The sequence below is a fragment of the Carya illinoinensis genome, chromosome 6 (assembly GCF_018687715.1).
Source record: "Carya illinoinensis cultivar Pawnee chromosome 6, C.illinoinensisPawnee_v1, whole genome shotgun sequence".
In the NCBI taxonomy this organism is placed as follows: domain Eukaryota; kingdom Viridiplantae; phylum Streptophyta; class Magnoliopsida; order Fagales; family Juglandaceae; genus Carya; species Carya illinoinensis.
Window position 1 is genome coordinate 4,482,839 of NC_056757.1, and position 27,703 is coordinate 4,510,541.

Genomic DNA, 27,703 nt, shown 5'->3' on the forward strand with positions numbered 1-27,703 from the left:
TTTGGAGAGACAAATGGCTAAACCCCTCAAATCCCAACAGAGTCACAAGTCCAACCCGAGTTCTAGGAAGCACTGCAACTGTTGTAGAACTGATTAATCCTGAGACTAAAATGTGGAAGACAGACTTAGTGCAAGAAATTTTTGAGGAAGGGGAAGCAAAATTAATTCTCAAAACTCCCAGCAGCACTATGAATACTATGGACAAAATCATATGGCATGAAACCACCAATGGCTCTTTCTCAGTAAGGAGTGCATACCACATGGAGAAATCGAGAGAGGTGGCAGCTCAAGGACAAGCCTCTTCCAGCAATGACTTTAAAGAGGTTTGGAACAAAATATGGCAACTTAATGTCACACCTGGGGATAAAGTTTTTATTTGGAGAGCCTGCCTGGAGGCCCTCCCTACTCAATCCAACCTTTTCAAAAAGAGGGTGGTGAATGACCCACTGTGCCCCATTTGTGGCAGAGAAGTTGAAAGTGTCACTCATGCACTGTGGAGCTGTGAGGCAGCCATGGATGTATGGAGCCAATGCTCCAAAAGGCTCCAAAAGTGTGCTCTACCTCAGGCCCCTATGCTACTGGTCTTCGAGTCACTATCTAAAGCTTTAAACTCAGAAGAATTGCATGAGTTTGTGGTGGTAGCAAGGAAATTGTGGTGGAGAAGAAACAACTTTGTTTTTAACAAGGAGTTAACTCATCCTAACTCCATAGTGAGAGAGGCTAGAGCTCTTTTAGACATGATGGTTGAAGGGGAACCTAATCATCAAAGCAACAACAGAGCCTGTCAAGGCTGTTCATCAGAGGCAGTTTGGAAGGCCCCTCCATCACCCTGGTATAAAATCAATTGGGATGGGGCAGTGGATAAAGCCAATGGACAGATTGGAATTGGAGTTGTTATAAGGGATTGTGCTGGCCAGATTATTGCCACAATGAGGCAAAGAAAACAATTTTTCCCTGACCCTCTGTTAGCTAAAGCATATGGAGCTCTACAAGCTGTGAAATTGGGTTTGGAACTTGGTCTGCATCAGGTTATTATAGAAGGTGACTCGCTGCAAGTGACAAAGGCACTATGTGAAGATAAGGAAATTTGGAGTAGCTCAAGCATGTTTATGAGTGAAACAAGATCGTGTCTTAATTGTTTTGCAAAGTGGGATATTTCTCATGTTAGGAGAAATGGCAATGTTGTAGCCCACTTACTTGCAAAAGATGCTCTTACCATCTCGGATTCAATTGTAACCATGGAGGAATCCCTTCCTTGTATCTCATATCTATTATAATGGAATGGCATAAGAGTTTTTTCTTCAAAAAAAAAAAAAAAAAAGAAATTGTAGGGAGCATTATCTCGCCATGACCTCACCATAGAAATTTCCCTTCAAAGAAGTTAGGACTCTGTTTGGATAGTGAAAGTATTCTTTTTTTTTTATTTCATATCATCTCGTTATTATAATTTTTTCAAATTCATACACAACATATAATAAACAATTCAACTTTTTCAAATTTTAAAATAATAATAATTTTAAGTCAAATAATATTTTAATAATATTTTATTTAATTTTCAATTTTCTTCTAAAACTATCTCATATCATCTCATTATTCGAATCTCATCTTAGATATATTCTAATTCATAGTTTGTAAAAGAAGTGAGGAGGCAATTCATGCATGTATGCCGGTAAAGGGAAAACAATTATGACAGACAAACATGGTATTGCTTAGAGAAAACCTAAATCATGAATCCATCATTTTGCCCCCCATTAATGATTATTGAAGTGACTAGTAGTGAATTTATATAATTTTTTTACTTTATAAACATTTAAAAATATTTGAAAAAAAAGTACAATTGCACCATGGTAATTTTGAGAGGACAAAATGATGGAACTGAGTAGCATTATCCTATTATTCAAAGGTCTACAACGAGATTCTTGAGAACTTATTTTTCCTCTAGACCTCCACCCTCACTCTCACCTTGATCTCCTCTTCTCCCTTCTTCTTCCGCAAATTGTGGACGTCGGCCTCAACTACAAACATATAATAATTTGTTTGGGAATATAATTATTTTTAGGTATTTTTTAGATATTTTTATACAATTTATTCTGTTTTTTTTTTTAAATTTAATTAGAAATTTTAAGTCAAATTATTTATATTCTTCCCATTTCCCACTCTCCATATCAAGCCTCTCCTTACTACCTCCAAAGCTGACCAAATACTCCTCCAAATGAAGGATGGAGACTTTCCAAGTTGAGCTTCAAGCAGTTGAGAGTTTCTGAAATATTTTTCTTTAAAAACTCTTGCCACCAAAGAACTTGGATCCTTTAATATTCTCCATCCCTGCTTAGCAAGCATGGCCATATTAAAATCTTCAAGTAGTCTAAATCCCAACCCTCCACTTGATTTATTCAGCCCCATACAGCTCCACTTCCTCCAGTGAATCCCAATGTCTCTTTTATATTAAGCCCACCAAAATTTAGCAAATAATTGCTCAATTTCCTTGCATAACCTTTGAGGCAATTTAAACACACTTATTGTATAAGTTGGGATAGCTTGTAGTACAGCCTTAATGAACACTTCCTTCCTAGCTTTTGATAGAAATCCATTTTTCCAATTTTGTATCCTACTCCATACTCTATCCTTGAGTCCCCTTGGGGCATTATATTTAGATCTCCCCACAACAGCAGGCAATCCGAGATATTTCTCATATTTGTCACAAACAAAAGACCCAGCCTCCATGAATATTCCTTTCCTCACACTTTCCTTAGTATTTGAACTAAAGAAAATCGAAGTCTTTTGCTTATTTAATTTCTGCCCTGATGCTTTTTCATAGCATTCAAGTATCTTATAAATGCTTTTCCATTCCTCCTTAGTAGCCTTGCCAAATATCACACAATCATCTGCAAACAGCAGGTGATTAACCCTTAAACCCCCCCTTTACTGCTGCCACCCCCTTTAGAATCCCATCCCTTTCAGCTTTCAAGAAGAGTTGACTCAAGCCTTCTGCGCATATCAAGAAGAGATAGGGAGAGAGAGGATCACCCTGCCTCAAGCCCCTAAATGGTATTATTTTCTTCCCTGGCCTACCATTCACCACCACTGAGTAGCTTACTGTTTGCACACACACCATGAGAATCCTTGTGATTTTCTCCCCAGACCCCAATTAGAGAAGCATAGCTTTCAGAAAAGGCCACTCCACTCTATCATAGGCCTTAGACATATCAATTTTCACAGCCATGTTCCTAGATTTTCCTTTGTGCTTTGACTGCATCGAGTGTAATAATTCAAATGCCACCAAAATATTGTCAGTGATAAGCCTATCTGAAATGAAAGCACTCTGATTTTGGGAAATTAACCACATTCAGCACCTTTTTAACTCTATTGGCAAGAACTTTTGAAATTAGCTTGTACAATACATTGCACAAGCTAATTGGTCTAAAATCCATCACATTCTTCGGCTCCTTCACCTTTGGCACCAAAGCAATATGGGTATGATTCAAATTACCATTTATAGATCCCCCATTAAGGAATTCCAACACTGCACCACTCACTTCCTTTCCTACTACACCCCAATGCTTTTGATAAAAACCAGCCCCAAACCCATCTGCCCCTGGGGCCTTCCATGGAGACATTTGTTTTAAGGTCCTTTCTACCTCCCAATCCTAAAAGTCCCTTCAAGCTCTTCTCTCATCTCCCTACTAATCTTTGGCTCAATCTCAACAACACAACATTCAATATCACCCATGGAAGGCTCACTCGAAGTATAGACTTCCATAAAATAATCTCTAAAAGCTTCCTCAATTTCTGGTGGTTTCCTTAGATTACACCCTTGTGAGTTGGTAATTTAACAAATCAAGTTCTTCCTCTTCCTTTGGCTAGCACAAGCGTGGAAGAACTTGGAATTATGATCACCATTCTGCAGCCAATGAGCCTTGGCTCTTTGTTTCCACCATATATTCTCTTGTTCCAACAATTTTTCTAACTCCGCACTGACCATATTAATTTCAGAGACATTGCCAGGCCCTTCCACTTCTTTAATAATTTTGAGTCTCTCAGAAAGTTTCTTTATATTGTCACCTCTCTTAGCATCCCTTTCTTTTGACCACAAACATAGGGCCTGTCTACAAGAATTAAGACACTTCTGAACATTGCACAGTTTTCCTTCCACCCTATTATTTCCTCTCCACACACCACATACAATTTCCTTACAATCCCCATCTAAATCCCAACTCATTTCATATCGAAACATTTTTTGCCTTCTCTCCATATAGCACCCTTCCCTAAAGCAAGTCAACAGAAGAGGGAGATGATCAGAACCCCAAGCAATCACAGTCTCCACACCTACCCTTATAAATTCCCTTCTCCACACTTGGTTAGCAACTGCTCTATCCAGCATTTCTTTAACAAAAGAGTCATCTTCATGGCCATTAGACCATGTATACTTCAGCCCCTTCCACCTAAGATCACTCAACCCCCCATTCATTAGAGCAACTCTAAAATCTTCCATTTGACCCTCCCTTATTTCTTTCCCACCCCACTTCTCCCCTTGAGACACAATTTCATTAAAATCCCCTATTACACACCATCCAACCTCAATTGAAGGCTTGATGGCTTGTAATAGATCCCAAGAAACCTCCCTCTTAGCAGTTTCTGGATTCCCATAAAATCCAGTCAAGAGCCACTTAGGACCCCCATTCTTCTATCCATCACCCATAGACTAATATGCCATTGAGAGTATGACCATAGTTCAAACATATCCACATCCTATCACAACATTACCAACCCACCATTCAACCCTCTCGGTTCCACCACCAAACAACCCTCAAAACCCAACTTTTTTTGCACAAATCCCAGCTTATTTGATCTCACCTTTGTTTCCATAATGAAAACAACATCTGGCCTATTTTCCTTTACAAGCTTGTAAAGGACTTGAACTGTCCGAGGGTTGCCAAGCTCTCAGCAGTTCCAGCTTAGGACCTTCATTGGTCCTGACAGGGCTGCTTCACAGCACCTGCCATTAGCAATGGAACCACACCCCCATTTCTTTGCTTCTTTGTTACCTCTTCCTCATTACCACACTCTTTATCTATTTTCCCCACCTTTCTCTTTTTTCTTTCAATCAACACCACCTCCCCATCTAATTTTCCAACTCCCCTTGCTCTCCTCTTCCATGTCTTCCTTTGTTCTTGATTCTTTTCACTCTCTATCTCTTCAAAACTCAGATTTTGTGTCAATACTACCTCCTCCCTTTCCAACATATTTTTTTTTATCATTCTTTCCACTTTCCTCCACCCTCTCCTCCTCCCCATCACTGTCTAAACTGACCTCCCCAACCAATCCTTTTATTTTTTCCCCAACACTCCCCCCCTGTTCCCTTCAGCATCCTATTATTGACCTCTCCCCCCTTCATTTCCCCACTCTCACCCTCAAAAACTTCCTCTCCATTATTTTTAATCCCCTCTTCCCTCACAATTTCATCCTCACCTTTCTCATCAATTTTTTCAATTCTCCACCCACCTTCCATAGAATAAACCCTCTCCTCTCCCTTTTTATCTCCCTCACTGCTTTCATTTCTTCCCCCATTCCTCTCTAAACCAGCACTCCTATAACCTTTCTTTTTTGGTCCCCCTTTAGCCCTCAACCACGATCCATACTGCTCCATGACATTCTTACCACTACCATTCCCCTTAGAGCCATTTACATAACCTTCCTCACCAAGAATCAACCATCCACAGTGAAAACATAGCCTAGGCATTTTTTCATACTTCAGATTAACCCAAACATTATGTCGTTTCACTTTAATCCATTTCCCTCTCACAACAGCCTTTTTCAGAGCAATTTCCACTCTAACTCTCAAGTATTTCCCCCAACCTATCTCATCTACAGGCACATCCACCTCCCTCACCCTGCCAAGAGTCTCACCAATCAATCTCCCCTTCTCATTTGTCATATACGCCATTGGTAAATTATGGATCTGAATCCAAAATGGCTCACTCTCAAACTTTCACTCGTTTGGCTGTGTAAACACATCAAACTCTTGGAGTGCAAACAGTTGGTTGTCAAACAACCAAGGTCTACCATCCATCACCCTCATTTTATCACTAAGAGTTCGAAATATAATGACAAACTTATTATCACCTACCTCTCTGAATTCAGCAGGTTTGCTGATGCGCCAGATTTTCCCCATGGTAGAGGAAATGATCTCACTGCCAACTGATCTCTCCATACAGACCTTCCCGATGGCACTCCTCTCTCCCTGCTCCCGTACCTCCTCTTCTACCTCCTCGCCTACATCAACAACCGCATTCTCCTCCTCCGATAACCTCAGTTTCTTCCACTGAGCTTCTAGTCCACTCACTCCTCCGATCAAGTTCACGTTCATGGTTGCCTCACACACTCCCACTCGAGCAGTTAGTTATAATTGCTTTTTCACCACCTCTATTCCTTAGAGAGAATAGAGAGGAGACTCGCTAGTGATGATTGTACTTACCAAAATCACCCTCACTCTCACCTTGATCTCCTCTTCTCCCTTCTTCTTCCCCAAATTGTGGACGTCGGCCTTAACTACAAACATATAATAATTTGTTTGGGAATATAATTATTTTTAGGTATTTTTTAGATATTTTTATACAATTTATTCTGTTTTTTTTTTTTTTAAATTTAATTAGACATTTTAAGTCAAATTATTTCATCATTAACTATTTCACACATATTTTGACATATTTTAGTATTTCATTTATCTTATCAAGTTTATAAATGTGAGTGTCCTCCATTGGCATCGTTATAGGTCATTCGACCAATTGTTGACTTTTGGTCTAAATTTTAGCCTCAAAAGTTGGCATTATCTATGACACGCCCACAATTCTCTAAAGGAGTGCACTACGAGTCAACTGAATTTGGTCTACCTGCCCTAACAGCTTGCCCCATAGGATGGGTTGGCAACTTGTTTAGCAGGATTCTCATACAAATGTGCATTTATGTGATTCTATTTGAACCCTACTTTTTACACTTCCTTTTCTTTTAAATTTCTCATCAACGTAACTTATATTCTTAATTAACTTAAAAGATCAAGCAATGTATACATAAATCTTGGGATTTTCTATAATTCCTTTTCTCCTCTTTATATAAGATATTCTTTTGTCACAAATGAGGATTATCAATAAAATTGAGATACTATTTTTTTTTTTATATTGAAAATAGACTTAGAGAAACTTCCATGATTTGTATAAATTGTAGGGCTCCTTACCTATTCTTAAAACTAAAATTTAAGTATTGCAATTAATGTGAAGTTTGGATAGTGAGATGATATGAGATGGTTTTAAATGAAAGTTAAAAGTTAAATAAAATTTTGTTAAAATATTCCTTTTAATATTATTATTATTTTAGAATTTGAAAAAATTGAATTGTTTATAATATTTTATGTGAAAATTTAAAAAAATTGTAAGAATGAAATGAAATAAAACACTTTTACCATCCAAATGAGGCTAGCTCAATATTATATGTTTGTGTAAAAAAAATAGAAATGTTAAAGAACGTGTTTTACACTCTAACAACCGTGTGGTCGTGTCTGCATCGATTGAAACGGTCAACTCGTTCATGAAAGAAATTTCAAAGTTGTAAGAATTAGATCAGATGAAACAGTTTTATTATCCAAATAAGACCGGCTCAAAATTGTATGTTTGTGTAGAAAAAAATAAAAATGTTAAAGAATGTGTTTTGCACTCCAACAACCGTGTGGCCGTGTTTGCGTCAATTGAAATTGTCAATTAGTTCATGAAAGAACTTTCAAAGTTGTAAGAATTAGATAAAATGAAACACTTTTATTATCCAAATAAGGCTGGCTCAAGATTGTATGTTTGTGTAGAAAAAAAAAATGTTAAAGAATGTGTTTTGCACTCCAACAACTGTGTGGCCATGTTTGCATCGATTGAAACGGTCAATTCGTTCATGAAAGAGCTTTCAAAGTTGTAAGAATTATATAAGATGAAACATTTTTATTATCCAAGTAAGGCCGGCTCAAGATTGTATGTTTGTATAGAAAAAAATAGAAATGTTAAAGAATGTGTTTTGCACTTCAACAACCGTGTGGCCGTGTTTGCGTTGATTGAAATTGTCAATTCATTTATGAAAGAATTTTCAAAGTTGTAAGAATTAGATAAGATAAAACATTTTTATTATCCAAATAAGGCTAAGTCAAGATTGTATGTTTGTGTAGAAAAAAAAAATGTTAAAGAATGTGTTTTGCACTCCAACAACTGTGTGGTCGTGTTTGCATCGATTGAAATGGTCAATTTGTTCATGAAAGAATTTTCAAAGTTGTAAGAATTATATAAGATGAAACATTTTTATTATCCAAGTAAGGCCGGCTCAAGATTGTATGTTTGTGTAGAAAAAAATAGAAATGTTAAAGAATGTGTTTTGCACTTCAACAACCGTGTGGCCGTGTTTGCGTCGATTGAAACGGTCAATTCGTTCATGAAAGAACTTTCAAAGTTGTAAGAATTAGATAAGATGAAACACTTTTATTATCCAAATAAGGCCGGCTCAAGATTGTATGTTTGTGTAGAAAAAAATAGAAATGTTAAAGAATGTGTTTTGCACTCCAACAACTGTGTGGCCGTGTTTGCGTCGATTGAAACGGTCAATTTGTTTATGAAAGAACTTTCAAAGTTGTAAAAATTAGATAAGATGAAACACTTTTGCTATCCAAACAAGGCCAGCTCAAGATTGTATGTTTGTGTAGAAAAAAATAAAAAAGTTAAAGAACGTGTTTTGCACTCCAACAACCGTGTGGCCGTGTTTGCGTCAATTGAAACAGTCAACTCGTTCATGAAAAAATTTTCAAAGTTGTAAGAATTAGATAAGATGAAACACTTTTATTATCCAAACAAGACCGACTCAAGATTGTATGTTTGTGTAGAAAAAAATAAAAATGTTAAAAGAACATGTTTTGCACTCCAACAACTGTGTGACCTTGTTTGCATTGATTGAAACGGTGCATTTGTTCACGAAAGAACTTTCAATTTTCAGATTTATCATTATTACTTTAGACAACGAAAGTGTTACCTATCAACCCCGAGCCATCCTTTATTTTCTTCTTGACTAAAGGTTGCCCAATTAATTGCATGCATGGAGGACGTATTCAATACATCCATACTTAATTCTGACATAATTTTATAAAGTATATATTTATTAAATAAAATAATATCATAAAATAAATAGATAATTATCACATTAAGCCCAACATTATCCTCCTTGCAATAAAGAAAAAAAATAAAAAGAAAATCATATTGTAACACAAGAAAGCACGTTGCAGGTCTTGCCCTCAAAGAGTCAGAGGTCGGCTCTGAGCTGAGCTCATTAGGATTTCTAGAAAACTTTATTTCATTTTATTATTATAATTTTTTAAATTTTTATATAAAATATAATAAATAATTTAAAATTTAAAATTTATATTTAATTTTTTAAAATTTTAAAATAATAATAATAATATATTTTAATAATATTTTATTTAAATTATTTTGATCATCTCTTTTTAAATTCAAAACTCTCTTCGTTTCGGGTCGGTTCAAAACCCGCAGTTATAGGGTCGGGTTTTCACAACTGCAATCTCTGTATATGAATTAAGAAAAATGTTAGAGGTAACCGCCTGAGGGAATCATGGGGAAACCGGAGCCATGTGGCATAAATGAAACGACACAATTTTATTTTTTCTCAAAATGGTTCGTTTCTAAGCACAGAGAATTGGTATTCCCATTTATCCAAAGACAACAACGAGCTCCTTCGTCGTCGCCACGCAAAGAAAAGTCAAATGCCCTTTTCCCTTCATCTTCTCCAAGCACAGATAAGCCAAATCTCCTTTTCCCTTTGTCTTCGCCATGCACAGACTGAAGTCTTCCCCCACTTTCCCTTCAAAGCTGAAATCTTCCATTCCCACGAAAACCCACCTTCCCACGAAGCCAAATCCCATGACGCCCCATCTTCCCCTTCGATGTGAGTTCGGTTGTGATTCAATGCCTTTTGCATTTCTGGTAAAAATTAAGGTTTGTTTATTCTTGTGTATTGTGGTGTTGCTTAAAGGATCAAGAAAAAAAATTCACTAGAGTAAAAGAGACAGGCCTGGAAAAATGGAATCCCATGTCACCCAAGATTCCCTATCTAAACTAACATATTAGTCTTTCTGGTTTAGAAAGTTCTTATAGAAGGTCTTGAGCACTTGATTCATCGTGAAGTTCTCTTTCTTTTTAAGGGTACCAATTGAAAATGAAAACACCTGCAAACTTTGTTTGGAGGAATGCAGAAAATGGTTGTCTAGAAAATCCACTTAAAATTAATAGTTGAAGTAACACTTGTCTCATAGTGCTTCCCTTTCATCCAAACATACACTCGACTTACACTATAACGCATATTCATCAACAACAGAACGTGCCGGTCTCCCTTTCAAGTGGAGGATGTTTTAGGTTTCTCATAACTACTTGAGTATGAAATATTGGGCAAATGGAAGCAAGGATTGAGGGCAAAACACCAAAAATGGAAGGAAGATCTAAGACCTGCTTTTTTTCCGCAAGTGTACCGAAAGGGAAATTGCAAATTTGCAGGTGTAGGAATTTTCTTTTGTCCATTTTCTATTTTTTATAATATATAGGTTGATGTGGCATAATGCCACTAAGCCAATTACCCTGCGGTGGAAAATTGCGGTTGCATGTAGAAGTGCTGATGAATTAAAATCCACGCAATTTCATAAATGCACCCGATACTGAAACCCTAGCGTCTTTCCTTGGAATATCTCCGGATCTACGACTTGATGGATCCTCAACCTGAACCGGTTAGCTACATATGCGGAGGTATCCCTGCGACTCGTTTTTTCTCTTTTTTCTGTTTGGATACCAGGAAAATGAAAGAAAATGAAAAGAATAGAAACTAAAACCTAGTGCTACTATCTGGCTGATTTAACCTCCATGTTTTTTCTTTATCTCAGTTTTCTTGGCAACCAATCAGATACTTTCAATCAATTACTTGACCTTTTTTTGCTTGAAATGAATTTTTGCTGGTTGATAATTAGTGTTAGTCAAAAAAATAATTTTTCTTAGTCTTTTGAGTGATGTGATTGTGAGAACTATTTGGCATAGACTGTGGGATGGAGAACACTCTGAAGCCAGGTGATGTGATACAGTACCGAGAGTGTGGTTACCGCATCTTGTACAAGAAGCGCACCTGCCGTAGTAAGCTATTTTTCATTTTTCATTTTATAGGAATGGCAGCAGCTCTATAGTCTTATTTTATTTATTTAGGTATAAAATATGTGGTAGTTACAAAATAATAGTTACAAATTTTGGTTTGAGTTCTTTTACTTCTAAAAAAAATTTAGGTTTGAGTCCTACTGGAATTTTATTTTATTTTTGATAAGTAAAAATTTTATTCCACGAATGAAATAGGCAAAGCTCATGTACACAGGAAGTATACAAAAAAAAAAGCACCTAAGAACATTCAAGAACTAAAACAGCAAAAACAAAAACTCATGGACTGCCCCACCATTAAGAACAATGGCTGAAAACCAAGAAAACAGGGAAAACATAAAAAATTTCCAGAGATCATCTACATAACGTTCCCTATCATTAAAACACCTCTCATTCCTTTCCATCTAGATGCACTACATAATACACAAAGGAATCATCTTCCACGCCGCTGTAACTTGAGAATAAGAATGAATTCTAGGCCAGCATGCAAGAATTTCTGTCACTGATTTTGGCATAATCCAGGATAGTCCAATTCTTCTAAACACCCCTTCTCATAACCCTTTTGCTACATCACAGTGAATAAGAAGATGATCCACTGATTCTCTAGCTTTCTTATACATGAAACACCACTCTTTAACCATCATTCCATGCTTTCTTAAATTGCCAATGGTCTGAATGTTTCCAATTGCCACGGTCCAAACAAAGAAAGCAGCTTTTGACAGAACACAAACCTTCCAAATATTCTTCCAAAGAAAAGAAAAATTTTGCCGACCATTCATCGTCTTATAAAAAGATCTAACAGAAAACTTACTGGTCTCTGTACTTTTTCAGAGAATATGATCCCTTTCATGTCTTCTAATACACTGAATACAACAACTTGAAAAATCCAGTAACCTCCTCAATTTCCCAATCCTGAAAAGATCTGAAAAAATAGACATTCCAATGCACCTCTTCATTAGAAAAACTCAACATCTCAAAAATGTAAGCCTGCTGATTAACAGCCAATCTGAAGACATTTGGAAAAGCTCTAAACAAAGCAGACTCACCTCACCAAACATCAAACCAGAAACGAATTCTTGAGCCATCACCTACTCCAAAATAAACTTGTTTCACAAAATTATCCCAACCCTTTCTAATGAATTTCCATAAGCTTATCCCATAAGTTCCTCTGCTCTCCTTAGTACACCAACCCCCCCCCCCCCCCCCAAATCACTACCATACTTCCAAACAATCACCTCTCTCTACATCGCACCCTATTCTTTATTAAATCTCCACAACCACTTTTCCAATAACGCCTTATTGAAACTACACAAGTTACAAACACCCAATCCACCAACCTCAATAGGACGACATACTTTTTTCCAATTAACTAAAGGTACTTTTTTCTTCTCCCCCAAACCTCCCCACAAAAAAGCTCTATACAATTTTTCAATATGATTAGCCACACCAACTGGTAAAAGGAATAAAGAAAGAAAATACGTTAGAATATCGAAAGGGTACTCCTTATAAGGGTGATTCTATCCCCTTTAGATAAATACATCCTTTTACAAGCCACCAACCTTTTCTCAATCTTCTCAACCACCCCGTCCCAAATATACTTTGTCTTGAATGATGTCCCCAATGGGAGGCCAAGATATTTCATGGGCAGAGAAGAAGCTCTACAACCCAACAACGATGCTAAATCATTAATATTATGAACAACTCCTACTAGGACCAACTCTGATTTACCCAAGTTCACTTTTAACCCAAAAATGGCTTGAAAACACAACAGTACAACCCTCAATGCTTTAATCTGATCCTCAACAGCATCACATAAAATTAAAGTATCATTGGCAAAAAGTAAGTGCGATACGGAAGTAAAGCCATCAGAAGAAGATCCAACTGAAAAACCTGAAATAAATCCACCCCCTACAGTAGCCTCCACCATACAACTAAAAGCCTCCATAACAAGAATAAATAAGAAAGGAGATAACGGATCTCCTTGTCTCAAGCCTCTTGAACTCTTAATCCTTAATCCACATCTTCAAGTCGGCCTTCAAAGCTCTAAGTTTACTTGCTAACACAAAACTAGGAGTCCCCTCAAAATAATAAGAATGCCACCAGCTTCTCATCTTGTCTACAAAACCCTCAACTTGAAGCCACATATTCTCAAATTTAAAATAACGTCTAGCCTCAATAATACCCCCACAAGCAAGAAGAATGAGAAAATGATCAGAACAAACGCTAGGCATTCTTTTTTGACTTACCCTTGGATAATAAGACTCCCAAGAGGAAGAAATAAGGAATCTGTCCAGCCTTGAACCGCCTCTACAATTAGACCACGTGTATTCCCCCCCAACCAAAGGCAAATCCAGCAATTCCAAATAAAAAATAAGCTGAGAAAAATTCTCCATAGCAGAAGACAAAGGAGAATTACCCTCCCTCTCACTAAGAAAATGAGTAGTATTAAAATCCCCACAAATACACCATGACAAATCCCACAAGTAATGTAAGCCCGACAATTCATCCCACAACATATATCTATCCCAATCTCTATTTGGCCCATAAACATTAGCCAAAGCCCAAATCCAACCATCTTCAATATCTTTTAGAACACAAGCTACCTAGAAAACTCCAATGCAATCCTCTACCAACTCAACAACTCTCTTATCCCACTTTACCAAGATACCACCTAAAGCCCCCAAAGAAGGTAAATGAATCCAACCAACAAAGGCACATCTCCACAAGCTACGAATAACATTCAATCAATAAACTTCAATTTGGTTTCTTGGAGACAAACAACATCAACCTTCCAACTATGAATAAGAGCTCTAATACGAAGGTGTTTATTAACGTCATTTGTGACGCCCCCAAATTCCGTTTGGATCGGACGGACATTTGAAGCGTCGAGAGATGCAACACAAAATTACCTGCCCCCGTTCATGACATATAAGATGCAATGTTCCTAACATGCATCTAACAATATGTAATATTCGCAGCGGATAAATTTTTTCTTTAGCAATACTATGCACCAAATTGAAAATATCTCAAATGCTTAAAACATACTTCATACATAAAAATCCATTGAACAACTAAGATCACAACACTAGTCCAAAATGGTTATGATCCAAAAAGTACTAGAGATGCAACTCCATCGTACAAGTAGTAATTTACGTTAACTACTATATTAACATTGATGTTGCACCGTCGCTTAGTCAACTGTGTCTAGTTGGTCAGCTCCTGATCCTCCTTCAGGTCCTGTAACAAGATCAACCATTCAGGAGGAATGGTAGTTGGGACTATCACAGTGAGATTTGATTACAAATCTCAGTAAGTTAACAAAAACTTCCACACAGGCTAATGATGCATGGATGACAGTAAAAGCATGAATGTATAATCAAATTCATAAGTAATTAAAGCATAACTTGACGTACAACATAGCATAATCGACATAACTTAAATTGAAACGTGAATTGAACTTGACTTGACATGAACTTGATCTGAAACTTGTCTTAACATGAACTTGTTCTGAAATTGACTTAACATGAAAAATACATACTCCATAGTTGTTGTGGCCCTATGTATTCTACGTGTAAATATATACTCCACAGTTGTTGTGGCCCCATGTATTCTACACGTCACAATGCAGTTAAATACATACTCCACAGTTGTTGTGGTCCCATGTATTCTACGTGTCACAATTGCTGTGTCTCACGTAGTGTATGCGTCACAATTGCTGTGACTCCATACTTCATATGCCACAGTTGTTGTGGACCCCACGAAACTGAATGTAACTCAAGATAAAATGTGACTGGAATACGAAAGGACTGAAGCCCTGACGTAACATAACGTGACTTGAACATAACTTGAAATACATGACCAACTTGAGATAGAAACATTTCTTAACATGACATAACATATAATAGACAACATATTTAACATGACATACTTGCAACAGTGAATATTACATGACTTGACATACATGTAATAAATGACATACTTAGCATGATGTACTTGTAATGTATAGCAATACATGACAGAATATATTATGTAACAGATAAAAACTGATGACAGAATAAATTCTGTATAACAGACAATTACGTGATGACTTGGCATGGCATGACATATATGATAACACATATACATACACTGTAGTTCCTTTACTTAGTACACATACACAGTAGACTGTTAGTAAGTTAAAAACTAACTTACCTCGATCTCCGCGTTTCTTATAAAACCTCAAGCGCGATCACGAGGAACTATAATTAGTGATTTTAAAAGTTAGCTAAATCACTAATAATTTGAAATATGTAAAATACTAACTTAAAGAGTAAAATTTCCATTTTACTCTCTACATGTAGGAAAATGACCATTTTACCCATAACTTAAGGATTTTGCATACTAACTCCAAAAGTCACCAAAATTTACATATCTCATGTAATTTTATCCTCAACTCAAATATCAATTTAAAAAAATTTAAAACTAATCACAACTATTAAAACTCCATAGGGCCGAAATTCCCATATGTTATTTTCATTGATTTTTGTTTCTAACTTGTTTTGATTAACCTTTTTATCTATTACTTATAAAGATGTGATCTTCAAACCAAACCATCACATGGTTTAAAAAGATGTCCTAAAACATATATAAGTTTCTAATTCAAGATCACATGGTTAAAGATTAACCAAAACATAAATTGAGCCAATAACATCCACACTTTGGCCTATCCAAATATCTCTTTGCATAAAATTTCATATCTTTGAAACTAACATCAAATATCTTCAAAATAATAATATAACATGTATATAAGATGCTTAGGATCCTCCAATAAAATTATCAAAGTCGTCAGAATAGGTTTAGACCACCAAAGAGTTAAACTTTCACAAAACAGAAACTGTTTTTCCTCTTCCAGTTTCTAATTTTCTAAATCTAAGAAAATATTTCATCAAAACCTTTAATCATGCAAAAATTCTCAAAAAATAATCATATACACATGGTAACAATACTCCATAAAAATTTCGGACCAATATCTATCCATTAGCTTGGTCAAAAACTTCAAACTATAACATATTCTCCAGTTTATCTCCCAGAATGACCTTTCTATAGTTTATATAATATTTGACTGACCAAATGATCTTCAAATGAGACTAATAATATATCCATGTAAACTAGACTAAAAAAGGAACAACTTATATGAAGGAGACTTTATGATAAAATACTTACAAAAGCTTCGAAATGGGTGTGCAAAAGAACTCCTAAAAGCTGTCTGAGAGAGAGTGTTTGGTATTCTTTTAATGAAAAGTGTAAATAAAGATAATTTCGTGGGAGGGTGGCTGGAGATACTTATGGATGAGATATGGAAGAGATGAGGCTGGAGTGAGAATTGAGTGTAGGTCTCTCTTACCTAGAGTGAGAGTTAAGTGTAGGACTTTCTTACCCGATAATATCTACAAAAATCATCTCAAGATATTTTTTACCCAATAATATCCACGAAATTAGCTTAAGATATTTTTATCCAATAATATCTACAAAATTAACTTAAGATATTTTTATCCAATAATATCCATAATTTTGAACCAACGTTTCGTCCGAAAATATGAAAAAGTGTTATTGCGTCATAAAACTTTAAATGACCATCCGAGTCTAATGGCACAAACCATAATACATTTTGACACTTCTAACTATCTCCAATAATCAAAAATACACTTCTGATACCATAGTAAATAATAACACGAACTATGTAGTTAGATTAAAACCTATACGATTAATGGATTCGTGAAAACTTATGGAGTCTTCACGAGGTTCCTAAAACTAGTAGAAATTTCACAATTGAATTTCTAGCGGGCTGTTACATCATTTATCCCCCTAACATTCCAAGACAAAATTTTAGGCTTCATTAACACCCAAAAAATCCCTCCCTTTTACTCTATCTCTCCCAGAAGTTCTCTCCTTATTATCATAAATAATAGAACATTGCAAGCGCTTCAACTCTCTTTCCTTCCTCACCGCTGATTTCATTGTCGTGGAATTAGTAGCTTCTATAGCAACTAGGAGAGCCCTAAATTGATCTTCAAACCCCACGCAAGAAATTCTCACACAACCTTGTAATTCCTCCACTTTTTTTAACAACCAATCTAAGTTATCCTTTGGATCAACTTGAGGAGAAAGCATCTGTAAAGGCATCGGACTACCTAGCTCCCCCCTAAGTTCAGATTTCAACATCTTTGACCAGCTGATTAGAAGAAGACAAACACTTATTCTCAAAAGAACTGACCCCCCGAAAAGATTCATTCGAAAGAGACCCATTAAGCTCAGAATCTTCCTCAGAAACCACCTCCGTCTCCCACTGTTGACACCCCTTGTCAAACAGAAACTATTTCAACAAACTAGAACCCTCATTCACCAAATTATACTCGTAACCAACAGAACCGAATACATAACAGGAACTAAATCCATATTAATCTTGTTACCAACAAATTCACCCTCTTCTTGAACCGGCGCCTGAGACACCACCCCAACTCCACCAGAACTTCAGAAGTATCAATCGAAAAGTTCTGCGTTGTCACTAACACCATCGAGTCTTTACAAACGATTTCACCCTCTTCTTTTTTCGACGCCTGAGACACCACCCTAGCCCGACTAAAAGCTTTGGAAGTACCTGTCGGAATGTTCTGTGTCTACACGGTGACCATCGACTCAGAAATCGACAACGAAACAACGCCTTTAAGTTCATCCGAGATACCCGAAATATTGGGTTGTTTTTGCTTCTGATACCAAATCTGCACCAGGCTTTTGCTTGGACCAGACCCAAAACCAGCCCCATTTCCTTTCAGACATTACGTCCTAACCCACCCCCAACAAAGCCCAACCCGCTACTTTTCATATGAGAGATATTAGAACCGATATTTGATTTAACGTGAAAAGGGCCTAACTTACCCTCACTTAAGCCCATTTTAACCCAGTCCATTAAACAATCAACTTTGACTTTATTATCTCCTACTGGAATTTAACCTTAACTTTATACCATATATCTGATTGGGATAATTAACTTTAAGAAACTGTGTTTTTGTTTGTCTCCTATATTCAGTGATGCATTGTAATGTAAGTAGTTTATGTGTGATTGTCATGTGCTATAAATATTTGCTGTTAAATTACTATTATGATTGGGGGATGAAGATTAGGACCAAGTGTTTTGAAGTAGCTAATCGAAAGATTGTAAGCTTGCGCTTGTTATTGGTTAGACTAACTAGAGGATATCTAGGATAATTATTTTAGTTTAATTAGAGTCAGAACTCACATCAGTCAGAGTACTTCTAGTAGAATGCTGTGTTATTTTAAGAACTCAAGACTTAGGAATCTATCTTGGGCCTGAGTTCAGGACTCAATCATAGGATTTGCAACATATAAAGAGTAAGAAATGAAAAAATGCAACTTTCTCTCTAGAATCCTAAACTAGTATCCCAACTTTCATGTGGAAAGGAAAACTCCCCCTGATTGGACAGAGTGAGCATATTTTGGTGTCGGCAATCTTGGCCACCAATTGGTGAGTGATAGATATAACATAACTCTTCAATTATGAAAGTGGCTCTATGGTGTTCTTATTCTATATAATGTCTGTGCTGAACTCATTAAGGCCTTGTTTTGTGAAGGCGCTTTCACATGTGAAAGCTAGGTGCACTTAAGCACAAACATATGAATGCGCTAGGTGCACTTAAAGCATAATCAAGTTAAGAATACTTTAGTGCAAACTAGTGATTTTTGAGGGCTAGTTCACTTAAATCTAATCAAGATAACATATGAAATCACTGACACATAATTGAAGAGTTTTGTTTGAGGAGTTATATTTTCACATATGAAAGCACTTAAGTGCACCTAGCGCAAACTTAAGTGATGCTTGGGCACAAACTTTCTAATCTAGTTGCACTTAAGCGCAAACTCATCAAGGCCTTATGTTACATATGAAAGCCACCTAGCACTTTCAAATCTAATCATTATCTAATCATTACAACTTTTCCAAACTTCTAAATAAAATACAAAAATAATATTTAAACAATATTTTAACTTTATAATATTTTTATTCAATATTTCCTCTCTTCTTTCTCAAAACCCAATAAAACATCTTAACTCAAACAATTTTACTACTATTCACAACTATTTTACTACTATTTATAGATATTTTGAGATATTCTAAGTGTCCGAATGAGCCTTAAGTGGCCAAGTAGATCTTCTCAAAATGTCATACAGTGCTCCTTTTGATGCTATAGCGGAGTTTCTCTGCCTAGATAGGGGCTTCTAAGAATCTTTGAGTGGGCCACAATTTTTGTGAAAGCACTAGGTGCACTTAAGCGCAAACACTGTCCAGAGCCAAGGCAAAAAGCGCAAAGCACGAACTTGCTTCTATTGAAGTAAAGCACATATTTGTCAAATTAAAGTATAATAAGAAAAAAATGCACAAAATACAATAGAAAAAGGTTTAAAAAGCAAGGTGGTAATATATTAGCCTATTTACTCAATTTATTATAGTAGTAACTCTACCTTTACCATATGTCCTAATTGCGATGGTGTTTGATCCTTTTCTAAGATTTGTTTCTTTAATGGGAGAGGTTTGACATGAAAATCGTACATAGCGTGACAAGGATGAAGTATCATTTTTATAAGGACCCCTAAATAACCTCGAGCAATAATTGAATCGGGCTTTAAGGTCAATGGGATCAATAGGCTTATCTTTTGAACATGATCCTATATTTTAAACTGATTGTTAGGAGTTCTTTTTTATTTTTATTATAAATTTTTGGGCTCCTTTTGCCTTTGGTGTGAGGGATAGTGTAGAGTTTTGGGTATTCACAGATGAAGGTAACAAAGGACTAATGTTTTCCTCCATCTCCGATGAAAAATATGAGCAGAACCATTGCCACTCAGTGTTATAGCAACATGAAAACCCACTTTTAGATGTCCATGTGTGATTGAATGAGGAGAGAAAACAGACAATTTAGAGATTAGCCAATTAAATTTAAAAAAAAAAAAAAACCCCACAAAACATTACAAAGCGATCAATAGAGAGATGAAACTGAAGAAAGTGTAGCACCCCATCATCCCCCTAGGGTTAAGAAATGCCATTTCTAGAAATCAAGGGGACCCAAAATGCTATTACTTTTAAAAACTTTACTTAGAAGCCTGATATAAGAGATTTGATAAATTCATATTAAACATATTTTATTAAAAGTACCAAAATAAAAAGAGTTTGCATAAGCATTTATTTATTTTTGATAAGTAAAAACATCATTCAAGTTTCATGTACTTATAAAAAATAATATAAATGTTGAAAACATAAAACCAAACATCCTCATGAACTGTCTTGGCCTTTGCCTTGCTTGCCTAAGTGGGGGTCTTGCAGCTCTATCCTCATAGTAATCCTCAGTTGGGATGGCTAAAAAAAACAACAAAATGAGTTGAATACTCAGTAGGCAATATATCACGTAGTAAAATAGTATACTTTATGAAGGTTTTTCTTTTAAAACATCATGCTTAAAACATAAAACATTCAAAAATTCATTCACATCCATTTCATCACATCTTATCCATTTTATTTATTATATCTGTCATAACATTTATATCCGCCATCACACACAATTACCCTTTTGTGCTAGGGTTGGCAATCTCGACGATCATGATTTCACTGCTACGCCTTGAGTGAGATCCCGTTAAACCGTTAAAAAAAAAGAAATGGTTGTCATTAGCTGCACCGCTAACGAGCTATTGGCATTGCCATCCACCCCTTAACCTTTGGTACCATAATCCTTGTTTATTATTTGAGAAAACCTTCCCACCGGTCAATCTGCTAATACCCAAATAACAGCCCACCAATAAACTATTGCCACGTAACTCCTCCATTTCACCTCTTTATACGCCTGACTATAGCTAATAAGAAATTGAATACACAAACCAGACCCCATCCCATCCCAAACCAGACCCATCGATCCCACAGAACTCTCCCTTTTCCGCCAAAGCCCCCATCCCAAACCAGACCAGAACCAATGCTACGGACCCCGTTTCTCATGGTGCGAAGGAGCTCGACCCAAAGCTGCGACAGAGCTTGACCTCGAGCCGCGACGGAGCTTGACCTCACGGTGCGGCACGAACTCGGACCCGAGCGTGGTGGCTCAAGCTTGGTTTCGACCAGAACCAATGCGACGGACCCCGTTTCGCATGGTGCGAAGGAGCTCGACCCAAAACCGCGACGGAGCTTTACCTCACAGTGCGGCACGAACTCGAACCCGAGCGTGGTGGCGCAAGCTTGGTTTCTTTTTGGCCTCCATAGAGGGATTTTGATGACTGTTTTCCTCTGTTTGTTTCAATATTTTTTTTGTTTTTGGGTTTTGGATTTTGGATTTTGGTTCCTTTAGTATTCGGTCATGTAAAAGAATCATTGAGATCAAATAGAAGACGACAGAGTTTTCTCTTCCCAATTAACTATACGCAAATTGCAGAAAGAAACAATCGATTCACTTTCTTTATCTGGGCCTTTTTGTCTGTGATACAGAGCACAACACAAATCAATGGGGGGCGACGACTTGGTGGGGCGACGGAGGAAAAGCTTTTCAGTGGTGGGCGACTGAGCAATGAGGAATTTTTTTTGGGGGGGTGGGGGGCGATGGAGGAAATGACCTCATTGGGAGGCGACGGAGGAAAATACCCCAGTGGGGGGCGACGAAACTTATTGGCGGCAACAGTGCTGGTATGGTGCGGCGAAGTCGAGCTGGTTGTTTGGAAGAGAGAGCTCCTGGTATTTCCTTTCGTAATACGTAGTGGGTTGTTTCTGAAATCAATCGGCTGGAATCTCCTTCAGACAGTTTATTGTGAGCTTGCCTACGTGTCATTCCATGTGTGGGGGCTGTTATTATGAGAAAAACAGCCCGACCGGTCCGAAGGGGCTCGCTTATTATTTATCCATCATCAATCGTCAGTCAAGAGGATATCAATGAATAGGCTTGTACACAAAATAATACTTTGTAAACCATGACATGAGTAATGAGCTTTTCATTTATAAAACATATATATGATTGCTTTTAAAATATATGCAATTTGAAAGACATTATCATAATTGATCACATAATATTATAACATATGCATGTCCAATTGGCTTGATCTTATTACTTACATAACTTAGGAAACACGTGTGATAATGAAGTACATAACTTAGGAAACATGTGTAATAATGAAGAGTATGATCATTCTACTTACATAATTTACAAAACATGCATGACAAAGGGTGATCGTGAAGGGTGTGATCATATTACTTACATAATTTAGAAAACATGCGTGACGAAGTGCGTGATCATATTACTTACCTAGCAACCCGGTCCAATAATTAACCCATTGACAATCGCCTAGTCAATAAAAACATAATATCATGTCAATTTATAATCTCATACACCATCTATTATGAGACCACAATTTTTCTTTAACGAGCCTACATGTGACTTTCAACTCGTAACCGCCATACTACTTTCGTGCCAAAGACCCCATAGCCTGTAACACATCCATCCTCATAATCACATAGCAAGTATTACCTTGTGATACATATGATTTGTCCAAAATGGTGCCCATAACCGTCAACTCATGGCCTTAAACACTAATATTTGACACACAGTTTGTGACACAAAATCAGTTCCTTATTAATATGTCAGGTGCTTTAGTGGGAAGGCAGGGCTCTGCCGAGAGTTATAGGGAGTGTATGTTGTGCACTTAGAGAGAGAGAGTTACCAACAGGAATGGCGGGAGGAGCTGCAGTGGAGTTGCTGGGTGACTGGTGGTTATTTTTATTGGTGCTGCAACAATCTATGTAAGGGAACAAAGGTGCTTGGTTTTTCTCTGATTTAGTGGGGAGGTACAAGGCTGGCTTCACTGGTTTGACACCATTGTGGCAGAGTTTGTTTTTAGACAGGTTTAATGTGTTGGGGTTTGGTGCAACTGGTTGTGCATTTGTGGTGTGCAGGCTAAGCTTCAGTTGACAGGGAGGCTCAAACATTTGTAGAGCTGGTTTTGAGACTTCCGTTGCAGGGGCTAGGGGCTTCGTGGGGCAGCTTCTTTTCAGTTTGGTGACTGATGCATTGGTTTTTAACTTGGTGGCATATTTGTGGCCATGGCTTGAGGGAGGCTCATGGTATTGCTACTGTGGCATAAGCTGGGTTGGTTTGGTGCACTTCTTTCTGTTGTGGAGAAAGATATGTGGCGCTTTGCTATTTGGATATACTTTATAGAGGAGGAGATGGGGCTTGCCATGAGTGAAGCAAATTCTTGGATCAAAGAGACTCTTGATGCGCTGTGTGTGTGGAGATCGAGAGAGAGGGCTGGCTGGTTTTTGAGCATGAAATATATATATATATCTATATATGAAGTTAAAGTTGGTCCTTTGCTTTAAAGGTTGCCATGGGAGACTAGAACTCCTTGTGAGTTCGTTAGTGCATTTCAGTGCACGTCTGCGGTTTGAGAGATAAAATTGTAGAAGTTCAATCAAAGTGGGAGAGGATTATCGTGTTATGGAGGACTCCCACACATCTAGGCATTTATTGGTAGGAATAGGATGAAACACTTGAGGAACATAGATTGATTCTTATAGATGATGTTGAACCGGTTGAAGTGGTAAGCATGTTAACAAACGAGTTCTAGTGGGAGAGGAAGATGGGGCTTACATGCATGGCTTTATAATTTGGGGGAAGGTGGCCTTCTGTCATGTGTGGGAGTGTTGTAGGGTCTTAGTGGATAAGGTAAGAGAGAAAGGGTTTGGGTGAAGTACACTTTGAGAATAAACTGGGCTTTGGAGATTTAGACAGTGAGGGCATGCAGGTGAAGTTAGTGTTATTCAAATAACATAGTGCTCGGGTGGAAGTTTTGGGCTGGGTCTGAGAGTTTTAAGGCTGTGTTTGGTTAATGAAATCACCTCAACCCCATTTCAAACTAATCATTGATGGGAACCACTACTTTTTCAACCTCGCATAAAAAGTTAAAACCCATCTCAATCTACTTCATACATTTAAACACATATGATCTCAACCTATTTATATTCAAACATATTTCAATGGGACTCACAAAATCCTACTATTCCCATATCAACTCAAATTATCTGAAATCACCTCAGCATCCAAGCATAGATTTAGAATTTTCTTATGCTACTAAACACACTCTTGGGACTATGGATAAATTTATCCATTAATCATCCAAAACAGCCTAAATAATTATTGAGCCTAGTTAAAATATGAAGCACAATTCGTCTTATAATTATCAATGGGCTTTTAAATGGGGAATCCACCGCCTTGGCCTCCCGCTTAAATCCATTAGGGCATTACATGGCAATCCACCGCCTTGGCCTCCCATTTAAATCATAGTTTGATCTCAGGGGGAATTGAACTTGTGACATGGGGCTCATGCACACAAGTTTGCCCTTACCACTTGGGCTACCCACGGCTGGGATTTTTCCATCCAGTTTTTACCCAACCTGGATTAACAGTTCTAGAGAGAGCTGTGATGTTATCGTACAATTTTATGCACAATATTATGTAATGAGTGATAGTCTCATTTTAGTGTTTTCTTTTGTAATTTGAATTTAAAATTTTCATAATTTTCAATAGCTGACACATTTTAAGTAAAATTGTAAGTATAGATAGCAATTTCCTAGAAACAAAGTTCTAGAGAGAGCTGTGATGTTATCAAAGTAGAGTTGAAGTTTTTGGTTGATTACCAAATGAGCTAGGCCAATGTTATCAACTTTCTTGGGCTTAAAACCTGGTTTTTTCCAGAACTCTAAAATGTGGGTCAGGCCCGCCAAATACTATTCAATCCAATAAATTCCAGAAGAGAATTGATAATTTCATAGACTTGTGGACCCAATAAAAATATTCTGATCCAGCCCTAAGGAACTAGGGCTGGGGTGGCATACCATTTTGGTTTGTTTGAAACATATGACAGAAGATTCACCCCTAACTAGTTTTCCATTTCCCCAACTACTGCAACTGTAAAGTATAATTTTTTGAATGTGTTTATGTAACTTTACTTCCCATTGCACAATAGATGCAATACAGGTTATTGGGTTAGCTTCCATTGAGGGAGAGTGCTTGTGGGTGATGTGCTTGATATGCATTATTTGCCTGCTGTTTTTTAGTCAATCAAGTTTTTCTAATCTTAATGGTTTCCTGCAATTTTACTCCAAGATCTAGTTCAGGAAGCTCTTGCCTTCTCTTCTTCTTTATAAGTAATCAATTTTATTTATGGATGGGTAAGTTGGGCACCCAATGGGTCTTGAACCCATGGCCTCACCTTCAACCTTGTTCTTACAACAGGAGGAGGTACAGTTTGAGCTAAAGATCCCTTTAGCTGTTAGATAGATGTCATTGGCTTATTCCTTTTCCATAGTACCGTTTGGAATTACGGCCCTGCAACATCTTGGTGTTGTCTTTCTTGTAATGTTTCTGAAGGATACATCTTTTGTCTTAACCCATGTTGCTGAAAATATTGAACTAAATTAGCCCTTCCTATTTGATGCAGTTGTTCAATATGAGGCTCGCTGAATTGGGGGAGGCAAGGACATGCCATTGCATATATATGTAGTTACTGTCTTCCCGCAACATGCTAATCTGGTGGATGGTTTACTTTTCAAGAAACGGATTGATTTAAGCTTTAGCACTATGCGATCAATAAAAAACAACTGTGCTGTCTATGCAAGTGATCGCATTAAAGAAGAACACCAAATATATTTTGGTCATATTTGGATTTGTTGTTTGAAGCATCTTTTTGTGTAAGAACCATCTTCAGTTACATTGTTGTTTGCATACTAAATTAATTGAATTCTTCTACTCATAATCCTTATATTACATATTTGTTAAGAAAAAAGATTAAAAGATTAAAAAAAAAAATCATGTGTGGTGAAAAATAAAAAGATAAAAAACTATGTGTGGTGTGTGGTGTAGGAATGATGGGTAGAATTATCCAATGACAATACCCTGTTATATTTTTATCAATTCATCCTCACTTGTAGCATAAGACACTGGTAACAATCTAAAACCTTGGAAGAGATTACTAATAAATCCCCAAAACCAAAGCTGTGTAAGAAATCATTATTCCCGATATACAGAAAACTCAAAAACTCAAAATTCAATTACAGAGCATCTATTTCTGAAATACCAAGTATACAACTCAAGTAATTTAAAAAAAAAAAAAAAGAGTAAGATACATTCTTAAAGTATTTAAGTCTCGCACACTCCTTTTAAAAAAATTATATCTATTATTAAAAAAATAATTTTTTATGTAGGTCTCAAATTTACTCAATTGTTTTGAAGGGAGCTCGTGAGGTTTAGACATCTTAAAACTGCAAATATCATGTAACATCATATACTCTGATCGCATCACTTTTACCTTGGTTTTGAACATTAAACTTGGGAGAACATATGCGCAAAGTCCTTAATGATTTACCAACTGTCGATGTTCTAACTATTTCTTTGAAGCTGAATCAATTCAGAAGGGCGAGAATGGATTTTTGTTTTTTTGGAATAATCAATTTAGTAATTAATAAAGATGTTTTTCGAGGAATTAACGCAGAATGAATATTAATTCTTAGGAATATCTTTCCAAGATCGCGGTTAACAGCAGTAGATATTCAAGATGAGCTTCACATTGAAATTTGCCACCATGGCCATCTTCAAAAGCTAATGAATTCAGTATAATCTCGGCTGCCATCAAACCAATAATACTACTTCTGTATGAATCTGGCTTCCTTTACTACTACATTCAGGGAACCAAAAAGGACAACAAATCTTCCTTGCAACTATGACAGATATGCCGCTTTTGATGTCCGTAATAAAGAAAAACAATACTACTTTTCAGTTTGAATCTGTCATCTTCAATTATATATATGCCACAAGCGTAGTCCTAGAGCCACTGATTGGTACAGAAGCTTTCCATCGATTAGTGAAATTGTTTTAAAAAATATTTCCTTAATTATTAAGCAAAATAATAAAATAAAAAACAATTCAGTACAAAAATTTGAGAGGTCTCCTCGGTGGGAGTAGAGTTTTCCATGGCTCAATCTATGTCAACAACTTACCATATCAGTTGGAATGACTCAGAACGGCAAATACAGGATAAAAAAACAACATTTTCCTCAATGAAGGGTAGAATGCATTCATAGAATGGAAGTTCACTGCAATCAAATGGGCAGATAGATCAGTAACTTCTAAGATTCTATAGACAAGTTTTGTTGTTTAAACCACCACCCTAGCTTGCTATCTCATTGAGGTGAAGTGCACAATTTTTAAATGACCCTTTCTCCCACCCTTTCCATGTTCACGATGCTTTCTCAAGACCTTTACTTCCTCGCCCACTCTTTTTCACCTCTGACTATTTATGCATCCTCATGCAAAAAACTACATTCCCTTAAGTTGTACCTAGCTAGCTTCTTCCAACAATCTCTTACTGTGTGGAAGAACATGTCCTCGCCAATCAAAGTCGCA

At 36.8% G+C, this 27,703-nt stretch overlaps 1 long non-coding RNA gene across 1 annotated transcript; it reads left to right on the forward strand.

Annotated features, from left to right (window-relative positions):
* The first annotated feature begins 25,096 nt into the window (after positions 1-25,096).
* On the forward strand, positions 25,097-25,996 carry LOC122312400. The gene is made up of 2 exons (XR_006243177.1): positions 25,097-25,543; positions 25,743-25,996. It is a non-coding gene; the product is annotated as an uncharacterized LOC122312400 (long non-coding RNA).
* Positions 25,997-27,703: the final 1,707 nt, after the last annotated feature.